Raw genomic sequence first — 13,394 nt, forward strand, 5'->3', positions numbered from 1 at the left:
GAAGAGCCATACAGCACACAGGAGTTTGAAATCTTAAAGCCAACAGAGAAATGGAAATTATACAAAGAGAAGATCATATTAATAATTATTACTTAAGCAAGGAAAATGACAATCTGTTCATGTGTTGGGAAGTTCACTCTGAAAGCAATATGGAGAGGAGATTAGAGGGATACAAATCTAGAGATAGGGCATTTATCAGAGACTATTGCCTGAAATAGGCAAGAAATGATGAGGCTTGAGTTAAGATGGTGGGAGAGGGAATGAAGAGGAGGGAGAAGATTTCTAAGAGGAAGAAGTTATAATTATTGCACTTGGAATGGATTTAATGTTAGGATAAAAAAGAGGGAAAACAATGAAATAATGTCCAAGATTCCAGCATGATTTCTGGATACACAGTGATGCTACTTACTTCAATAGGGAACAAGGAGAAAAACCAGGTGTAGAGAAGGAGGTGTAGGGAGGCAACTATAGATTTAACTCTGAATATGTTAAGGTTGAGGTACTGTAAGTCAAGAAAGTGGAGACATCTATTAGGCAGGCAGATGTATGGACCCAGAGGGCAAGGAATCATTATAATTGCCTCCTATATGATCTTGTTTCTGTCTCTGCTCTTCGCATCCCTCTGCAACCTGTTCCCCCTACACAGTAAGTTAGATTTTGTCCCTTCCCTATTTCCTAACAATAGCTTCCCATCTCATTCAAAGTGAAAAGCCAAGTCTTGACTATGACCTACAAGGCCAGATATAATCTGCTGCTTTCTGGCCATTTCTGATCTTATCTCTTAGTACTTTCCCTCTCACATACTCCTCTCTAGCCACACAGGTGCCTTTGTTCTTTTTCAAGCCAGGCAAATTCCTACCTCAGCCAGGCAAGTTCTTTGTTATTTTTCAAGCGAGGAGCTTGAGAACTGCTACAAGCGACGTTCCTTCTTCCTGGAACATTCTTCCTCATAGGTAAACCTATGGTGGATTCTTTCACTTCCTATAGATCTTTACTCAAAAGCCATCTTCTTTCTCACTGGGACCATTGTATCTAAAATTGTGTGATTGTATCTAAAATTTCAACTCTCATTTGTCATTTCATCTCTTCATTCTCAGCTTTATTTTTCTCTCCTTTGTACTCATCATTATTTAACCTACACTACATTGTACTTACATGTCTTGTTTTTGTGCTCAAATGCAACCTCCCTGGGGCACAAAGATTTTGTCTGCTTTGCTTGCTGCTCTATCCACAGTGTCTAGATGAGTGCCTGGCACAAAGTAGGCATGCAATAAACACCTGTATATAAATGAATGAATGGGAAAATCTGCTCATTCATTAATTATTTCTTGAATATTGTTCCAAGCATTGTTCTAGATTCTGAGAAATAACAAAATAGATCACTTATCTGCCATCATAGAGTTTACCTCCTAGTTGAGGAGGGCAAAAATGCCAGATGGTGACAAGCACTATGGAGAGAAACAAAGGAAGCTAAGGAAGATGGATTTCAGAAATCATGAATATAAGATGCTGGAGTCCCATGTGAAAATGAGGGACAATATATAATTTCTGATGTAAGGAAATACCAACATTTAAGGGATTAATGGAGGAAGGGAAGTGCATGAAGAAATCTGAGAAATGGAAGAAAAGCCAGGACAGGGCAGCCTCATGGAAGTCAAGGAAGTGAAGGATCTTGAGAAGGAAGGAATAATTCATAATATTAAACTTCTAACTCATAGAGGTCAAGTACTATAAAGACAATAAAATGTTTTTTAAAAATGGGCATTTAGTTGAATTTACAAAGAACAGTTTCAATGGAGCAGTGAGATCAGAAGCCATATTACCATGAAATAAAATGAGAACGAGATACAAGGAATTCAATTTGGTAGATATGATCCACTCTTCTCAAAAAGCACTGCTTAAAAAAAAGAAGGAAAACAGCAACAAAGGAAAAAACCAGATATTAAAGGAATAAATGAATTAAGAAGACAGCTAGGGGAACACTTGAAAACTTCATTAGAACTATTTTGAATACAGTGATGAAATTGAAGGCAGCTCTCTCATTCTCTCTCTCTCTCTCTCTCTCTATCACACACACACACACACACACACATACACACACACACACTTTGCCCTCAGGGAGCTGCATTTGAGTACAAAAGACCCGTTATAATCTTAATTTTCAAAGGATGGCATTCTCATAAGCTTACATGAAATTCCCAGATGCATATAAACTTTATGAAAGCTGGGGCTTGGTTAGTGGTCAGCAAACTGCAGTTTAGCTTTACCCATAGGTTTAATGCAAACATAGGTGAGTCACAAAATGTACATTAACAATAAGAGCAATATTATCAGCAACTGAAATAGAATGAGAGCAATAATTTTAGCACCAACTAAAATAGAACGAATATCTAAACACTATGCCCCACACTGTAAATGTATTTTACTTCATTTTTGAGATGTGGAAACTGAAGCTCACAGATGTTAAATAACTTGCCCAGGGTTACAGGGCTTATAAAAGCAGAGCTGGGAATCAAACCCAGATCTGTTTAATTTTCATTATGATTCTACCGTACCAGGCTGCCTAAGCTATATAATGTTTTACTGTCTTATGCTATTGCAACTCGTGGATAAATTCCAAATGGGTGAAAGGCCAGAATGTAATGAATAAAGACATACAAAAACTAGAATGGATACGTTAGTACTGGGAAAACTTTATTGTTTTCAAGATTGAGAAAAAGTAGAGAAAAGATTTAAAAACGTGAGTACATAAACATGAAATAATTTCAAACTGGGAATATACTTATATTACATGTAGTAACATAATAGCCCTAACATATAAAGAGCCTTGAAAAATAGAAAAGTACCAGCAACTTTATAAAAAACTGGGCTAAACATATGAGCAAGAAAATAAATGCAGTATATTAGTAATCTATTGTCCAGTAGCAAACTATCCCCAAATTTGGCAGCTAAAAACAATAAATATTTATTATTTTACAGTTTCCATAGGTCACTGATTCAGGCACAGCTTAACTGTGGCTGTGGCTCAGGGTCTGTCACAAGGTTACCATCAAAATGTCAACTAGGACTGCTGTCATCTCAAGGTCAGACCAAAGAAGAATTTGTTTCCAAATTATATTGTAAATAGTTTATGTAGCTATAATGTATTTTGAAGAAAAAATATAATTCCTAAAACTTAAAAGCAAAATGAAGCAAATGAACTTTACTATTTTTCAAGTTGGTGACATAACTACATAGGGAGGAACTACTTAAAATAACTTTAAAACACAGGAATTTATTTGTCTCTATATTTCTAGTGGCAAATAGCTTAAAACCAACTATGACTGTTTATTCATTATTTTACAGATTTCAGTCTTTTTATGAATTTTAAGAAACTCATTTTCAATTGAGCCTAACTCACTGATTCCGGGGAAATTGTTGAATTATCTTACTTCTTTTATAACTCAATTTTCTTATTTTTAAAAACAAAACAAATGAAAGTTCATTGTTAATACAGTTTATTTTTCTGTGCTTCAAATTGCTTGAAGAAAATCATTATTCAATACAAAGATTTTATATGAAGCCAATATGTAACTTACTCTATGATCTAAAAGATTTTGATAACAGAGCTAAATTAAAGAGGAAATAGTGTTCGTTTTCAGATAAAGTTACATATAACTTTATCATTAATAAATAAAATGTTTTATATGTAACCTCGTCAGTGATTACATTGCTTTTGCCTTTTGTTTACTGCATATTTGAAACACTTTTAACATTTTCTCATCAAAAAAAACGGTAGGGCGCATAACACATTTCTTAATTTTCACTGACGAGTGCTAGACTACATGAAAAACTTCGTGAAATTAATTTTCTCCTTTGCCTTTTCCCCATGCTATGCTGATTTGATGTGCCCGTGACTTATTTCAGTCTCAAAACATAGCATTGGATCAATTGGTGAAGTTGGCATAACTTTAGTTGCTCTGACATAAGATTCTTTTAAAAGGAGTCATATTCATAAGATATTTCAGCTGCTAAAAAATAAAAATAAAACTGTGTGTATTCTTGCTATTTTTTCCAAAGGATAAGGGAATAAAATGGGGTAGTATGGGGAGCAGACGGAGGCAAGGGAGGGCAGGACACGTGTCCTGGAGATGCGACACTTTAGGCCTGCCTTTCATCTTCAGGCATGAGTTACAGGCGTACACCACTATGTCCAATAATTTTTCAAAAAGACTTTTTGTAGAGACAGGGTCTCATTATGTTACCCAGGCTGGTCTTGAACTCTTGGACGCAAGAGATCCCCCCACTAGGGCCTCCCAAAGTGCTGGGATTTTAAGCATGAGCCACTGTACCAGGCCTACCAAATAATTTTAAACTAGTTACAAAATTAGACATAGCAGATCAGCAAAGGTATATTAACTATTTCTTTAGACCCGTGACTAAAAAGGAATGTTAACATCCTCTGCCTCCCCTCTTAGTCTAAGCTCCAAGACTGAAAGAAATTACTCAAGAAACAAAATAGATCTGTGGGGCAGACACATATACTCAGAATTCCTGCCTCCCCACAAAAAGAGGGGACATATCTCCGGATCTTTCATCTTTTAAGTAAATAACATTTGTCTAGCGGAAAAATGTGAACCAATGTATGCCACTGTCACTCCCAGTAAGGTAAATCACTGCTCCCACTTGGGCAGAAATGAGGAAGACACTATGAATAGGACTCTAGTAGAAGTCTCTCCACAAGGAAATATGAAGCCATGTGTACATACACAGTGTGGGATATTCTCCATTTTTATGTTTTGATCATCATTTTATGTAAATAATTCCCAAGTCTGTATCTCCAAGTCATTATGTGTGTCTAAATTTTCCATTATTCAAACTGCCTACTCTCTCTCTCCATTCCCTACCCCATGTTCCCCTCTGTTTTGGTCAGTGGCACTATGACACTTCAGTAATCATCATTTGCATTATCTTTTATTCATCACTCTTCTTTGTTCTATTGGTTCTTCTTTTAAAACATCTCTCGTGTTTCTCCTTTCTCTCCAATTTGTACTTCTGCCATCCTATTCCATTTTTTATTTGTCATGCATTCATTTAACAGCTATTGGTTAAGGACATACCAAATGTCAGAACACTTTTTAGGCAGTGGGGATACAAAAGAAAGGTACATCAATTCATCCTTCATGGGGCTTAGAAAAGTGAATGAAGAGTTATCAAATAGTAGCCCAAACAAATGTATAGACTCAACACAGACAACGGCAATGTCTCAAAGACACTTAGCGCTATGTGAGCCTATAATCAGAAGATTAGGGAGGTGGGAAACGACTTCTCTGGGAAGTGACACTCAAGTTGAAATGTAAAGTATGAGTAGGAGTTAATTAGACAAAGAAAGCAGAGCAGAACACTCTAGGTCACACTCCACATGTGCAGATGCCTTATAATTGGAGGTAGCATGGTGAAGAGAGGTTGCAAGAAGCTAAGTGCTGATTTGGGAGAACATGGCACAGAGTCAGAAGACTGGAGAGGTAGGGAGAGGCTATGTAGAGCCTTGAACAACATGTTAAGAAATATTTTCTTTATTTTGAAATAAAAGAAAGTTATCGACATGATTAAACAAAGGGGTGACCTGATAAGACTGAATTTTCAAAAGATCACTTTTGCATTTTTGGATTACTGCTTTTGCTTCCCAATTGATTGTATGTGTGCCTCCTATCCCTTCACCTTGTGAATTATTATACATACCAATGTCCACATAATCATCACGGGGTGCTGTTTTAATCTTATCTGTTTCCTGATCAAATAGTTTAGATGGCTTCCCATTATTTTTAGGATGCAGCCCAAACTATTAGATCTGTTCTGCTAAAGCTTGTTAGCATCTGGGTTCAGTCTCCTTGTGGAAAATAGTTTTCCACTTCTTTCTAACACTGATTGGTTTGGCTAAGTCAATCTTCCACTTGCCTTGCAAACACATCTATCTCACTTCTGCCTTTCATTTCTTTATTTTGAGTTTTGAGGTTTTGAAACTCCTGCCAAAATCTTTCCTCTTACTAAAATTCAAACCTATTAATGATTTCACTCAAATCCTCCCTTCTCTGTGAAATGTTCCCTAACCAATCCAGATCATTGCGTGAGGACACTGCCCCTAAACCCCGATAGTACTTGTGTAATTGTGACAGAGCTAAACAAGACTGGGCCTTTCACAGGCAGAAATCCCTTGCAAAACGCCATTTGTTTCCTATTTTAGACACCATCATCTTGGCTTCAAATATCAATTCAGACCTATATTATGACCTTCTTGGCAATATCATTTTGTTATGTTTTTCCACTATGAATGTGATTTTTTTTTCTAAAGAAAGATGTGGAAAATAGAGAAAAAGAAAAAGAGAATAAAAGTCTAATTCTAATTCTTATAAAAGATTTTCATTCAGTGTTCTTAGAAGTTTTTTTGGTAATATTTTTAGTTGCTTCATGATCTACTACTGAGTTGCTATTCCACAATTTATTCAACCATGCTCTGTTTCTGGATATTAAAATTTTTCCATTTCATTATGATGTAAATAGTGTGGTTAAACCATAATTTAATTGCATAGGTCCCAATTATTTCTTAAGACAGATTTAAAAATATAGACTTACTGGGTCAAGAAGCCAGTTTTTGTCACTATCACCAAATAGCTTTCCAACAAGGCTGTACTACAAATAGTGCATGAAAATATTCATCTCAGCACATTCTCACTCACATGGGTTTTTATCATTGCATATATCTTTAGTAATCCAATAATTTAAAAGTAATGTAGTGTTATTATTTTCATTTGAATATCCATATTTAATGAGGTTTAACATTTGTATACAAATTATCTGAGAGATTGAATGTTGGGGAAATTACAGCAAGAATGGGTGCAGGACTAGAAGGCTGCAACAGCTAGAAGGCTTTTTATCCTGAGGCTAGATTCTTTGATTTATTCTGCAAATACAAGTGCTGCGCTGGCTGTGTCAGGCACTATACTCTATATCAGATTGGCCATAAAGCAGTGGTTCCTAAACTTTGCTACATATTGAAATCACCTGGGGATTATTAAAAACCGTGACTACCTAGCTCCCACCCACATACATTCTAATTTAACTGGTATAGGGTGTGACCTGGGCAGCAAGAGTTTTAAATTTCCTCAGGGGATTTCAATGAGCAGCAAAGTTTGGGAGCCCTGTCAGGGTTAAAAAAGGTGAAGTCACAGAATACAATAAGACAACAACAACTAGTGTTTTGAGAGTCTGTCAGACTTCCTCTGCAGTGGGTTATCTCAGAGAGTGGCTTTGAACAGTCCTGCTTGGATGACTTCAAAAGGATAAGACTAAGCATTCAGCAAAACAAGACACTGATGATGACCAAATAGCTGTTTACTATCTCAGCCCACATCGTCGTTTTCATTTGAGAAGTCTGGTAGCCACAGATACATCAAAGGTGACCTCCTCAGTGTCCCTTGTGAATCAGCTGAATGGAGCGGAGCTTTGCCTGAGAAAGTCATTGTTAAAACAGAACTCAGGCGTTTACTCAGTATGCCTCGTAAAAAATATTGGCATAATATTGTAAATATGCTTAATATTTTGATATATATGACTATGTTAGTCAAAAATAACATGCACTTTTTTATTTCCCCTGTGAATTACTTATTACAGGGTATATCTCTCCTAACATATATATAAAAAGTATGTGCAAAGATTTTTTTATCAATCTTCTTTTGATTTTGTTGTCAGAACATACATCTCTGAATATAACATTTGTGAATCAGTTGGGTGGAGAGGGGCTTTGCCTGAAAAAGTCATTGTTAAAACAGAACTCAGGCCTTTACTCAGTGTGCCTCATAAAAATATTAGCATAATGCTGTAAATATACTTAATATTTTGATATATGTGAATTGTTTTCATTAAAAATAATACACACTTATTTTATTTTCCCTGTGAATTACTTATTATGGTGTATCTCTCCTAGCAAATATATATAAAGTTTGTGCAAAGATTTTTTTTAATCCATCTCCTTTTGATTTAGTTGTCAGAACATATAACATCTGGTACAGCTAAAGCCCATAGTCTTAGACATTTTTCTTTCATTGCACTCTCAGTCTGCACATCATTAGTACAATTCAGATGGAAATTTTGTAGAGATGCAATATTGCTAAAAGATTGTATGTCCCCAGAAAATTTGCCCCCCCCAAATTTGATTTATTTAATATATTTGCATTTTAATGGTTTTTCTGAAAGGGTAATCTTCTAATCAAGATGGGCTGCTATGGTTTTACTGAGTAAGTCACAATTTTCAACGCATTTATATGTGTTTGCTAATATGCAATATGAATATTTACACAATGTACAAGCACATATGGATTATGTTTACCTGAAATGCATGTGTAAAAACTTGGAAGACTGAGCATTTGGTATTTTGGTTACCTTACAGATGTTAATCCTTTAGTTAACTATATTCCATTGAGTCAGTCTCCCAATTTCAAGGTTAATAATGACTAACTCCTGTGTGATACCCTAATGTTTATAGTACTCTTCACATACATGAACTCATTTAATAGCATTCCTGAACCCTTGGGAAGGTTCAATAACCCTATGAAGCTCCAAGTAAACCACTTAAAGAGCCAGCTCTTTCCCCCAAGCCTCCGTCATTAACCTTTAAAGATGCAAGTTCCTAAGCTAATTCTGAATAAGCTGTTAGATTCAGGTAGTGGACGTGGTCAGTGGATGTGGTCACAGGGTAACCTACTATCTGATATGACCAGATTGGATTCTGGCACTCTACCGCCCCTCACCAGCCCCAGCATCCTGCCAAACTCCACTTTCTAGGTTCAATTGACACAAATGTGTTTTGTTCCCCTCCAGTGCCTCTTTCCTAGTCCCCTAGTTCTCCATAGGAATCGGTACAGTCTCCCTAATCACTGAGACAGGGTGCCTATTCCTGCCACCCACTGGGTATCCTGGGAAGGAACTATTGGATTTAAGGACTTATCTAAGTTCTCTCCGGCTACTGGATGGAATCTGCTCTTAATGCATTGATTTGTTGACTGAGGTGTCCACCATACTCCTTAGGATAAACACAGTACATACCAACTTCAAAAGACTGTTACATGTCAGTCTCCATTATTCCTAAGCATCATGTTTTATCATCTGCCAAACGCAGATACCTCAGAATATGTATCTGTCCATATGGTACTAAAGACTCTCACAAAACATGTCACCTTCTGTGTAAAAATAAAACTATAAAAATATTGGAAGTTTTAGTACACTGTCATCCTTTCTTCTTTTTCCATGTTTCAGATATTTCTTTTTCCTTGATGTTTTTGGTATACAGGCCTATGTATTATAATATATATATATAGTTCAGATCATCACTATAACAACCAGGATGCAAGATAGTTCCATCAGTCCAAAGAACTTCCTCGTGATATTCTTTCATAGTCACACCAAAGCCCTAGGAACCACCGATTTGCTCTCTGTCACTACAGACGTGTCTTTTTAAGAATGATATAAAAACAGAAGAGTACAGCACATAATCTTTTGAGACTGGCTTCCTTCCTGAAGTATAATGTCTTTGAGATTCATTCAAATTACGGAGTTTTTTTTCTTTTATTGTTCATTAGTATTCTGTTATATGGATATATCACAGCTTGTTTACTCAAATGTATTGTTGAGTACATATAATGGAATTTTTGGAATTGGTATAACATATTAAAAATTGTCAATATGATGCAATAGAAATACCTTGGGAACTAGCCAGATCTAGATTCAAACATCAATTCTGCTACTTATGAATTGTGGGCAAGTAGGAAAGTACTCGAACCCTCAAAATTTGCAAAGCAGAGAGTAATGATATTACTTTCATATGATTTTCAAAATAAGTATATAAAATTAAAGCATGTAAAGTGTCTGGCACAGGGTAAATAGCCAAACATGTCTATCATTCCCCCCATCTGTCATAAAGTTGAGGTAGCCTGGTATATGTTTAGAAATTATCATCATCCTGATTTATAGGTGTGGAAACTCTTAATACTGACGTTTTTATGAATGATTTTGTTAACAGACCAGAGATAATCTATAGTACTATGCATAATAGAGATCTTTGCATATCATAAATTCTTAACAAGTAGGTTTCTATACAAGTGCAAAACACTAGGTAGCATGACTTTCTAGTACAAGGTTATCTTATGGAGTGAGTTCCCAGAGGCCAGGAATTTGGTACATCTGTTTGAAATATAACCAGCAGAACTGGTGACACCATGTAATCTGATGCTGATGAATGATTGATGCAAGTTTTATCTGTTCCTTTTCATGCAGTCATATCCAACTAGAAAGAAGGAAGCAAAACTTAAGTGCAAAAAAGGCTTGGGTGGTCCAGACAGCATTAAGAAAGTCTTCTGATGAAGCTGATTTCTAAGCATCCTTATCTCAGTTGATACTGGACCGCGTCACTTGTCAGTAATTGACTTGTTGCAATTCCTGAAGCATAGCATAAGGCTTTATCAGTATAAGCAAGAAGATGCAATTAAATTTCTAACCCAAAGATAAAAAATATGAGTGTGCTTATTCCAAACTCCTCATATTTTGCCATTTCCTACTTCTGGCTATATGTAAGAGTGACCTTCATTATCAATATTTATAGTATGAAAATCACATTGAAAAGGGTTTTAGTGGAGTTGTTTTGCCAAATAAATCATTAAAGTTATGTGCCATTAATTCGGTTTTAATTCATGCTTTTTGACTTTTATCATGAGGTAATAAAAATTAACTTTGTCTCACACTTAACTTTAAAGCGTTCAAATCTGTCAGATTGGGAGGCATGACATCATTAAAAATGAGTACATATGATTTATTTCTCAATGTTATAATTTATGAGATCACCTAGATGGTTCAGCAATAAAGCATACCTACATGACCTTGTATAGACTGATGCAATTAAAGTTGTCAGTGAGCAAGTCTTTTCACCTAAAGAAATGGCAGCTTCACATGGTTCAACCTAATAAAAAATCCCAAGATGTTGACTTAGGAGAGCTGTGGATTCTTTTAAGTAGAATTTAGTGTGTAACACCCTCCCAAGTAGAGTCTAAGCTACTCCGGAAGCTGTTATAAACTAAATTGTATCCCCCTAAATCCATGTGTTGAAGCCCTAACTTCCAACGTAATGGTATTTGGAGACAGGGTATTTAAGGAGGTAATTTAAGGTTAAATGAGGAAATAAGGGTGGGGCCCTAATCAGGTTCAACTGGTATCCTCATAAGCAGCAGCAACAGAAGAAATCAATGTCTCTCTGTGCACCCACAGAGGGAAAGACCGTGTGAGGACAGGGCAAGAAGGCAGCCATCCACAAGCCAGAAAACGAGGCCTCACCAGAAACCAATCCTGATGGGTATCTTTGTCTTGGACGCCCAGTGTTCACAAGTGTGAGAGAATAAATTTATGTTGTTTACAGTCTGTTGTTATTTTGTTATGGCAGCTTGAGGAGACTGATACAGGTGTCTACACCAAATTCTCCTCTAATCTCCTGGTTAGGTAACCAAGACAGATTATCAAATATTAAAGATATATAGGGGCACCTACTCTTCAAACCTACAGCCTTATCTGCAGGACAACTGAACACCAAAATGAAAACTCTGTGTCACTCAAGAGTAACTTCCATTTCTATTTCCAAAAGAGTAATTTTATGCTCTTGTAGATTTACAAATATGTTAGGTTTAAAAGTCTGCAGACTCAAGCTTGAAATTTCTTGAGGTCTCTGTACTGCATGCTGTAACAGCACACGAAAGTCCTGTGCTTATCATGTATTTTGTCCACTTTGCCCCAAATTCACTTTACCACATCCCTGAAATGCCACCATTAGCGACGTGTTTCCTAACAGTTAACGAGGCTTAAAAGTGAAACTGCAAATACACCTGTGGCAGATCCCTTTGTAACGCAAGTTACAAAGTATATTTGTACATGGTCTCTCATTTATTTCTCTCAACCAAAAACACACATTGTTGTTAGGCCCATCATGCAAACTGAAATTTCCCACATAAACTTTTATTCCTTAACATTTATATTAATCAGGTAGATACATAAAGAAGCTATTTTTCTTTTTTCTTTCTTTCTTTCTTTTTTTTTTTTTTTTGAGATGATATCTCACTCTGTCACCCAGGCTGGAGTGCAGTGGCACGATCATGGCTCACTGCATTCAACCTCCTGGGACTGAAGCGATCCTCCCGCCTCAGCCTCCAGAGTATCTGAGACTATAGACACACACTTCCATGCCCAGCTAGTTTTTCATTTTTACTTTTTATAAAAATGAGGTCTTGCTATGTTGCCCAGGATGGTATCAAACTCCTGGGCTGAAGTGATCTTTCTTCCTCTGCCTCCCAAAGTGCTGGGACTTCAGGTGTGAGGCACATCACCTGGCCAAGAAGCAATATTTTACAGTAGAAGAACATCTGGACTAAGATTCAGAGAACCTAGATATAGGACATGCTTGGAATCCTTTCTCATACAAAGTCATTTAGACAGAGTTAAATATAATAGATACAGACACACTCAGTCCAAAGAACTAAGCTACTTGATTATGATAAAAACAGGACTTTGTCTTGCTGAAAATAATAACAGTAATAAAGTAAACTGGAAATTAGAAAACCAAGAAGTTCTCTTCCTTGCTCCGTAGTTACGTGACTTCAGACAATTAGTTAATTACTTTGGGACTGGTTTCTTTGTTTAAGATGAATGGGATTCAAATTGTAGTTCAATCCAAGGTTCACTTCTGGCTCTTCTTCTCTTTGAGAATAACAGACTTAGGAGAAACAGACCTTCCTTCATGCTCTGTCTAGTTTCCTAATCATCTGCTTTGAATGAGGTATTCTGTCACGAAGAATGAAAAAGTGGACGAATCGCAGCAATTGTCTCAAGGGCATTTTTCCATAAAAATTTCAGATGATTTTCAGAATGCTATTTTGGTGATGGTGAAAACTCTGCCCTAAATTTCATCATACTTGAATGGATTACCAAATTATGGGTCTATATTCTCCCCAAGAGTTTACAACTATAAGCAAGGAATATAATTTTCATTAAGGAAAGAAAATAACATCTTGGCCGGGCGCGGTGGCTCAAGCCTGTAATCCCAGCACTTTGGGAGGCCGAGACGGGCGGATCATGAGGTCAGGAGATCGAGACCATCCTGGCTAACACGGTGAAACCCCGTCTCTACTAAAAAAAAATACAAAAAACTAGCCGGGCGAGGTGGTGGGCGCCTGTAGTCCCAGCTACTCCGGAGGCTGAGGCAGGAGAATGGCGTGAACCCGGGAGGCGGAGCTTGCAGTGAGCTGAGATCCGGCCACTGCACTCCAGCCCAGGAGACACAGCAAGACTCCCTCTCAAAAAAAAAAAAAAAAAAAAAAAAAAAA

This window comes from Piliocolobus tephrosceles, chromosome 1 (genome assembly GCF_002776525.5).
Source record: "Piliocolobus tephrosceles isolate RC106 chromosome 1, ASM277652v3, whole genome shotgun sequence".
Lineage (NCBI taxonomy): Eukaryota > Metazoa > Chordata > Mammalia > Primates > Cercopithecidae > Piliocolobus > Piliocolobus tephrosceles.